The sequence below is a fragment of the Gopherus flavomarginatus genome, chromosome 7, assembly GCF_025201925.1.
Source record: "Gopherus flavomarginatus isolate rGopFla2 chromosome 7, rGopFla2.mat.asm, whole genome shotgun sequence".
NCBI classification, from domain to species: Eukaryota; Metazoa; Chordata; order Testudines; family Testudinidae; genus Gopherus; species Gopherus flavomarginatus.
In genome coordinates this window covers 113,882,543-113,890,372 of record NC_066623.1, presented here as the reverse complement: position 1 = coordinate 113,890,372, position 7,830 = coordinate 113,882,543, and the positions used below count along the sequence as shown (strand labels likewise).

The 7,830-nt window shown below is 57.5% G+C and overlaps 1 long non-coding RNA gene across 1 annotated transcript; it reads right to left on the bottom strand.

The window, feature by feature from the left end:
- Positions 1 to 6,019: 6,019 nt before the first annotated feature.
- Positions 6,020 to 6,483, bottom strand: LOC127054904 (uncharacterized). The gene is made up of 2 exons (XR_007775366.1): positions 6,274 to 6,483; positions 6,020 to 6,189 (listed from the first exon to the last, which is right to left on the bottom strand). It is a non-coding gene; the product is annotated as an uncharacterized LOC127054904 (long non-coding RNA).
- Between the last annotated feature and the right edge of the window lie 1,347 nt (positions 6,484 to 7,830).

The following is a 7,830-nucleotide window of genomic DNA, read 5'->3' as shown; positions in this document are numbered from 1 at the left end:
AACTGGCAGGAAAGGCCATGGCCCACTGGAAGTACCGCTGACAACTCCCCACCACAAAGAAAACAGCAGCGCCCCCGCGCTCCCCCAATCGGGCAGGTTTGACGGATTTTTCTTGATCCCCAGCCAATCCTTGTCTCCTGCAGAGCAGCATGTTTCTCATTTTCTGTAGGTTTAACTCCAAATTAATTTGTCAGCGATCTGGCTCTCTTGTTCCCCGACAGATATCTGGGAGTGCCTGGGAGCGCTGGCAGAGGCCGGCTCAGCAGACTAGAGGAACCGCAGGAAGGCCAGAGCCCGTGACCCCTGGCGAGGAGTTAATTAGGTGTCAGGGCGAGATGTTTTCTGAAGGCACTAAGTGGATGTGACAGTGCAAGTTTGGAGTGGGGGCTAGGCAGGGCCATGCAGGGGGGATTAGACACACAGGGGAGGTGGGACGGAGGACGACATGGGCAGGTTTTGTGCCCTGTTGAGGGTCTGATCCCTTTCTCCCTGCTTAGCTTCACAGAAAGGTGCTTAGCACTGGTCAGGATCAGGGCTTGCATCCAGGGCAGGGAGCCCCACTGAGCAAAGCACAGAAGCCCAGGCTTACACCCAGCCTGAATCCAGACACCGCTTAAGAACAGGAGCAATTTGATGTCTGCGCCCAACTCTCATTGATTTCCAGGGGCTTAGCACAAGCGTAACTGCTGCTCCAAATCAGGCCCACCGCCACGTAGGCAATGTCTTATCTGCTCGGACGTGGCCGGTGCCTGCCGCGGCCAGCTGCTCCAGAGGCACTCATGGGATAACCTCGCTTTGGGGGAAATCTGCTCCGTCCCCACATCAGTCAGTGGCTGGGTTCTGTCCTGGGACAAGCCCCCATCTCCTCTGGCTCCTGTCCAGGCTTGCGTCTTTTCCTGCTTGAACCAATGTCCAGAGCTCCTTTGAATCCTGCTAAGCTCTTGGCCTCGGGAATATCTTGTGGCAGTGAGTTCCCCAGAGTATGTCACTGCAGGCAGGTCTGAGCCCTGCACCTTCTGGAGGCCATGGGAGCCCTAGAGATTGCGCAAACGAGGGCATGGCCGAGGGTCGGAGGAGACGTCCGAGGAGAGATTGAGCCCGAGAGCCAGTGGGGGGGGAGGCTCCAAGGAGACACGGTCACGGCCTGGAAGCACTTGGAAGGGGATTGGTTCCATTGCAGGCAGTGCCAGGGCAAGGATCAAAGCCTGATGCTGGGGAGGGGGGGGAATTAGGCTGGAGACCAGGGAAAACTCCTTCCCTGTCAGAGCAGCTGGGCCCAGGAACAGGCTCCTGGCCCCTGGGTGGTGGTGGGACATGTTAGGGAGGGTGGGCAGCGGGCTGGACGGCCCAGCGGATGGGGCGTCTCTGGGCCCACATCTCCGATCCACACAGGCCTGCCCCCTCAGCAATGAACCCCCGAGGGCCGGCTCCGGGGTGGGGATGGGGAGCCCAGCCCAGCCCCGGTGCCCCGGGCAGCCTGGACTCGGCCCAGGATCTGTGACACTGGCTGACCAACACCAGCCCTTTGGTCTCAGCTCTCGCTCTCTGCCCGACAGTTCGCACCCAGGGAACGCTGGGAGATCAGGTGCTGCCCAAGGATCCAGAGGGACAGGCCCTCGGCCCTCTGACCAGCCACACGCTATCTAACCCCAGGCATCTGGCCCATTGCAACTCGGACCACATCTGGCTTCCTGTTCTCTGGCCCTGAGCCCGCCCGGCCCATCGATCCTGGCTCTGGTGATCATACCCAGCCCTGCTCACTGCCTGGTCCTGGCCTTGACCCACAGACACCAGCTGGCTGCGGCCCCTGGGCCTGACCGCCTGCACCGTCGCCTGTCAGCCCGGCAGGATGCGGGCCGGCCATCACCACCTGGAGAGCTCTCAGCACCCGGCTCTCCGCTCTCGTCCATTTTCCGAGGTGCTTCGAAGGCGGCCGGCCCTGTTCCAGGCTCTCCGGTTCAGTCGAGCTGCATGGGAAGGGGTGGGGAGCACCTGGCAGGGCCCCCTGGCACCCAGCAATGCCCAGTCCCCGCCCGCCACACCCCAGGGCTCTGTGGGCAGGACCCACGCAGGAGAGAGGAAACCCCAGGGTGCGGAAGGGGAAAGGGAAGGAAACAGCGAATACGGGGGGGCAGGGCCTGATCCAACCCCTTCCACAGCCTTCACCATCACTCAGTGCTCACTCCATCCATGCACCGTATTCCGGGGTCCCCGCTCCCCCCGGCTCTGCTCCTGGGTGTTAACACCCTGCTGCTCCAACAGCTGGTATGGAGCGAGGCCTCTAACAGGTAAGTGCAGCGAGGAGCCAGGCCAGAGGTGAGGGGCTCTGGGATTCGGGATCCACGGGCAGGCTGCAGCTCTCCCCAAGCCAGCAAGGGAGCCCCCCTGAGCAGCGCCGGAGGGTAATCGCGGAAAGGCTCTGCAGAAGAATCTGCTCCCACCCCACACTTGCACAAGAAGGCAGGTGGACAGCACAGGGGCCTAAGACCCATTGGTCTTCTGGGGGGGGCCAACACCCACCTACCTTCAACTGGGGGCTGAGACCCACTGACCTTCCCAGGAGGGCCTGACACCTGCCAGCCTTCCCGGGAGGCCCAACACCCACTGACTTTCAACAGGGGGCCCCCAACACCCACCCATCTTTGATGCGGGCCCCTGACACCCACCAACTTTCAACGGTGGGCTGAGACCCACAAACCTTCCGGGGGAGGGGGGGACACCCACCCACAGACCCTCCAGGGGCCCAACACCCACAGCCATGCACAGAGGCCTGACACTGGCTCCATTTTACAACTATTCAGACGGTTATTGTGGAGCCCAACAACGTGTCGAGGTTGCGAGGGGACGCCGAGCCCCAACCGCGCCGGCTCACTGACCCTCCCTTGGCCCTGCTCCCCAGAGTTGGACTGTTCATCCCAATGTCCCGGCCAAGCTGGAAAGTCAAGTAGCCACCGGCCTTCAGTCCTGGTCCACGCGCCTCCTGCACTTTGAACTGAAGATGGTTTTCTCCAGTTCCTGTCCAAAACTGCTGGGCAGCTGCATTCAGTGGTGGAAACAGGAGAGCCTTTGGCACAAAAGGGGCCGTGTATAGAGTCAGAGTCACCTGCCAGTCCAGCGGCAATCTGGAGCCGCTCCTCTCGGTGGCTTTCTAGCTAGGGGAGTCAGGGAGGCAGGACTTCTGGTTCCAGTCCTGGCTCTGCTGCTTTGACCGTGGGCCAGTCTACATGATGGATACCCCGTTCACACCCCCGGCAAGGAGAGAGAGGGGGTGAGTGTTATCCCAGCAGGTCAGGGCGTGACCTGTGGGATCTGGGAACATTCGAACTGTGCCCGCTGTACCCCATTCAGCTCAGCCCGGGTAATGATCCCATAGCCCCTGCCAGGGCTCAGCGGAATATATGTGGCAGACAGAGTTGGGCATCACATTGTATTTAAACAGCCTGAAATTGGCAAGCGTCCCGAAGAGGACCACAAACGTGAGATGCAGTCTGGAGCATCGGGCCTGGGATCAGATGGCAAAAGGACAGGACAGGCTCCACCCCTTGAAGCAGATGTGAGGCACCTCTCTCTTGTGCAGGGTCACACTGCAAGTTAGCGGCAGGGCAGGAAAAGAATTCAGAGTCCTGCTCCCCCGACTCCCAGTCTCACTGCTAAAGCACACTGCTTCCCAAGGAGCAGAACTACAGTGAAACATGTTCACTGCCCGCAAATACAGCGGAAATGGGAGCTCAGCGTCTGGAACAATAACAGAGCTATCCACCAATGCTGGGCAAAGCTGCCCTCTTTGCCCAACTCCAGCATTGTCCTTCTGCCCGGTCGCAGCCTTTGTCCAGTGGAGGATACGGAGTCAGGCTACATTCTAAGTGTACCTGGTTATTTACCCCGGCATGGAACAGAGGTGGTCACAGACAAGACACAAGCAAATCCTTTCTTTCAGGGCTCTCAGCCCACCACCATTGCCCACTTCCTAAGGAGCAACTGCTTCAAGCATCGACTCTATTCAGAGCCCACAGCAGAGAGCAACTTCTGCAGCTGCTCGCACAGCTCCTCCTCCATGGAGTCCCTGCCTCTGCCCTGAACCGCATGTCTTCCCAAGACTGCACACTTGCTCGCACACTACAAAAAAGGGCTTAGAAGACTGTGTTTAACGGTGCCTCCTGCTGACATAACGATAACAACATCAACAGACCAGGCAATGGATCAAGCTACCAAGCGACTCAGAAATCTTCACACAGTGGCGTTTGTGGTTAGGTTTCATAGTGCATCTCTGAGGGATGAGAGATCGAATGGAATGACTCATAACAGTCACCAATCCAAATCACGCCACAGGCCTTGCATTAGGGCCGGCGTGCTGCCCCTCACGCTTGGGAGGAGCCCATGGGAACACCCCTGGAGCGGCCTCGTTATCCTCCTCAGCCCTCGCTTTTGCCATGATGCCTCCGAAAAGCCTGGCAGTGGTGTGCAGAGACCCCACCTGCCCTGCCGACCAGCACCCTCTCCTTGTTTCCTTGTACTCCCGCCTATCAGCATCCATCCATCTCTTGGCGTATCCCTGGATTGCCAGCTCTTTGGGGTAGGGGCTGTGGTCTGGGTTTATGCAGCACCTGGCACACTGGGCTCCTGGGGTCCCTGACTGGGACTCCTAGGCCCTACGGTAACACAAATACTAAATCATCATAACAAACAGTGCTGCAGCATCCACCCGGGCACTTAGCCTGGGCCACCCCTGGGGAATCTCGGGGCCTTCTCGGAGACAGGCTGACCTGATCGAGGGCGCACGAGACGCCTCAACACTATCGAAGGATACACCAGCTCAGGGGGAGCCTCTGCAGACGTGGGGGGGTGAGAGCTCTGAACACCTGGTGGTGGTTCTCTGTACCTCCCTTACACTGTTCTTGCCCCAGAACGTTTTGGGAAGATCGCTGGGCTCTGGGGCTGGCACCGGGGTGGGAGGCGGGGGAAGGAACAGTCACTTTTGGACATTACAGATCTGGACACAAAACAGACGGCTGCGTTTTCACAGTGTGAACGCGCCGCGGGCTCGCCCAGCACCTGCAGCACCAAACCAGGCCCGATCACGGCCCTCGCAGCGAGGTGATTGCTCACAGGTCCATGGTACGTGTCCCCTCCCACTGAACTCCCATCGAAGCACAGATGACAATGGTCTGAAGTGGGCATCGCTCGATAACGTCGCGTCAGTGCTTGCCACCTCCCGACCAGCACCTGCGACTTTCCCATCAGTGGCACGCAGGGCGGGGGAGTCCAAGGAGCATTTTAGCCCTCTGAAGGCCCCCCCAAAAAAAGTCAAAATTGGATTTCACCCTCCCCTGCCCGAGCCCTAAACCCGCCTCCTGCCCGAGGGTGCCTAAGAGAGATGGGTTTGAAATGTTCACAAGGCTCCCCCCCCCGCCCCCCCGAGGGGGGCATGCCACAGTGCTTTGCACTCCAAGGCCACCAGGATATGGTGGTGCCAACCCTGGGCAAACACCCAACACCCCCATGTCTAAGTGAGGAGCAAAGAGAAGCAGCCCGTGAAACCTAATGGCTCTAACAGACCCTTGGATTGCAAGGAGGCTTTGATGCCCAATATGCAAGCATACAGCCCGCCTCAGAGTTCAGCTCACGGAAAAGGCAGGCACTGACCGGATTTACATGCTGCTGGCAACCCAGAGTTAAAACTCACAACAAACCAGCAGAGGAAGATTTAAAAAACAAACCTCAAACCAATCCCAAGAATTTGTTTCATGCTTCCTGGATCCCTCCCCACACACAGCCACGTTTCCCTGGATGGCCAATTTATAATCAGCAGAATGGAATGCAGTAAATTAAATATTTTTAAACAACTTTGCTCTCTCTCTAGTGAAAGAGTGCAGAGGTTGCTCTTTCTTGTCTGTTTCGTGCTGGGTGGTCTCCCCGTCCGCCCGCACATCTTCCTCCAAACACAATTAACCATTTAGACGGTGCACAAAGGAGTAGCTTGTGCATACAACACCGGGCGCTCGTTGCTCTGACGGCAGGGGAGGGGGAGGGAAGCGGCAGGCCGCCCTTTTATTTTCTCTTAAAAACAAAAACAAGAAAATCCCTTTTTCCTCTCCAAAGCAGCCCACCATTTATTTGCCTTGAGTTGTAAAGGCGCCGATCCAGGCTCATCAGCTGTCCTTGAATTCACTCCAACAACCCTCCTGCTTTCTTTTAAAAAAGAAAAATTCAGCATTAGCCTTTTAAAAGCTGTAAACATGCAAGTTTATATAGGCTGCTAATCTCTTGCCTTACTGATTTATATTTGACCAGATTGGAGAGTTCCAGGAACTGCTGTGGGCTGATTTGTCTAAGAGGCAGGGCGGCGCTGTGCATCTTGGCTCCTGGCACCCAGGAGATGAACCAAAAACCTGCAGGGTCCAGAGAGAGACAAGAAAGAAACAGTACACGGGCCTAATCCTGCAGCGGTCACCCAGGCCGAGCTCCTGCTGCCATCAGTGGGTGCCTGGCACGTTGGTATCACCCCCCCCCCCAGTCCGTTACTGATGGAGAAAGGAGATCAAGGGGGAGGTGGCTGCCTGCAGCCGGCCCAGGAGATCTGCGTCGGTCCTGTTCCTTAGCACAAGCCCCTTTCTTCCCGATGGACAAGGGCTCAACTGAACTGACTCTGAGATGGGGGATCAATTAGCACTTCACTGTTCAACCCCTGCAAGACTCCTGCTCCCCTCACGTGTTACGGCTCCCTGGGAGGTAGTGTCGAAGTCCACTTTTGAGGCTCTATGGGAGAGGGAGCCTGTCTGTCTATTGGGAAGCTACTCATGGGGGTGCTCGGCATAATCGAAGGATAATCAAAGCTCGTGACCCAGCATGCCACCGCTAAACGCATGGGCGAAGTTCCAGGTGCTTGGGGAAGCTGACGGAATGAGGGAGTCGCTGCCACCCTTCCTAACGCAGGTCTCAGCACTGGCGGATCTTGACACGCTGACAAGGGGATTGGGGAAAATGATGGATTTGGGCACGGCCTGTGGAGACAACCCAGCTGCCCTTTTAGAACCCAGGTGAACCTGTTCTCTGACTTACGTGAAACACATTAAGATTCGGACCCAGCATTTCAGCTTCAGGTCTGGTTTTTGTGAGCTAGATCATATTGGCGTTAGCACTGTGAACAAAGCAGCCACATCACCCCAAGTAAATACCAGCCGGTCTCTGTCCTCTCCCCCCAGCAGGGCACACGGCTGCAGGAAGGAACCATCATGCTCACTGGACGTCCTGAGTGTCTGTAGCAGGAGGTCAGTTTACCTTCCTTTGTGCCCCCCAGGCTACACTCCAAGGTCCAGACGATTAGTCTCCAAAGGTCAGTGGATCTGAAAGTTCTGATTAGCACCCAGACCCATCTCCCCCTGACTGATAGGGGAGGCCCCAGGTCAATGGCAGTGGGCACAATTGGCCACAAGCTGCTTCTCTCCTCCTACCAGCCCATCATGTCTCCCGGATGGCCAGGCCACTGGTGTTACGGAGCTCACACGCCCTTGGGCTGCCTGTTTTAACAACGTGGGGCAACCGCAGGAGTGAATGGGAGCAGGGGACTAGATCGGGAGCCCTGAGTTTGCCTCCCGCTGACAGTATCTTCTCACTGTCAAGGCAAATGCTCTCTTGGGGCTCTTCCAGATTTCTCCATGCTCCTAGCCCGGTGAGCAGCAGCTGTGGCCTGAAATGCCGCCTGCTCTCTGCCTAGCCAGCAGGTTGCATTCTTTCCTGTTAGATTAAGCCAAAGCAATAGCTTTCCATGCCGTCACCCCGAGGCTGAATGTCTGCAACAAGCTCCTAGGACTGAAGGAGAAGGCCACACGA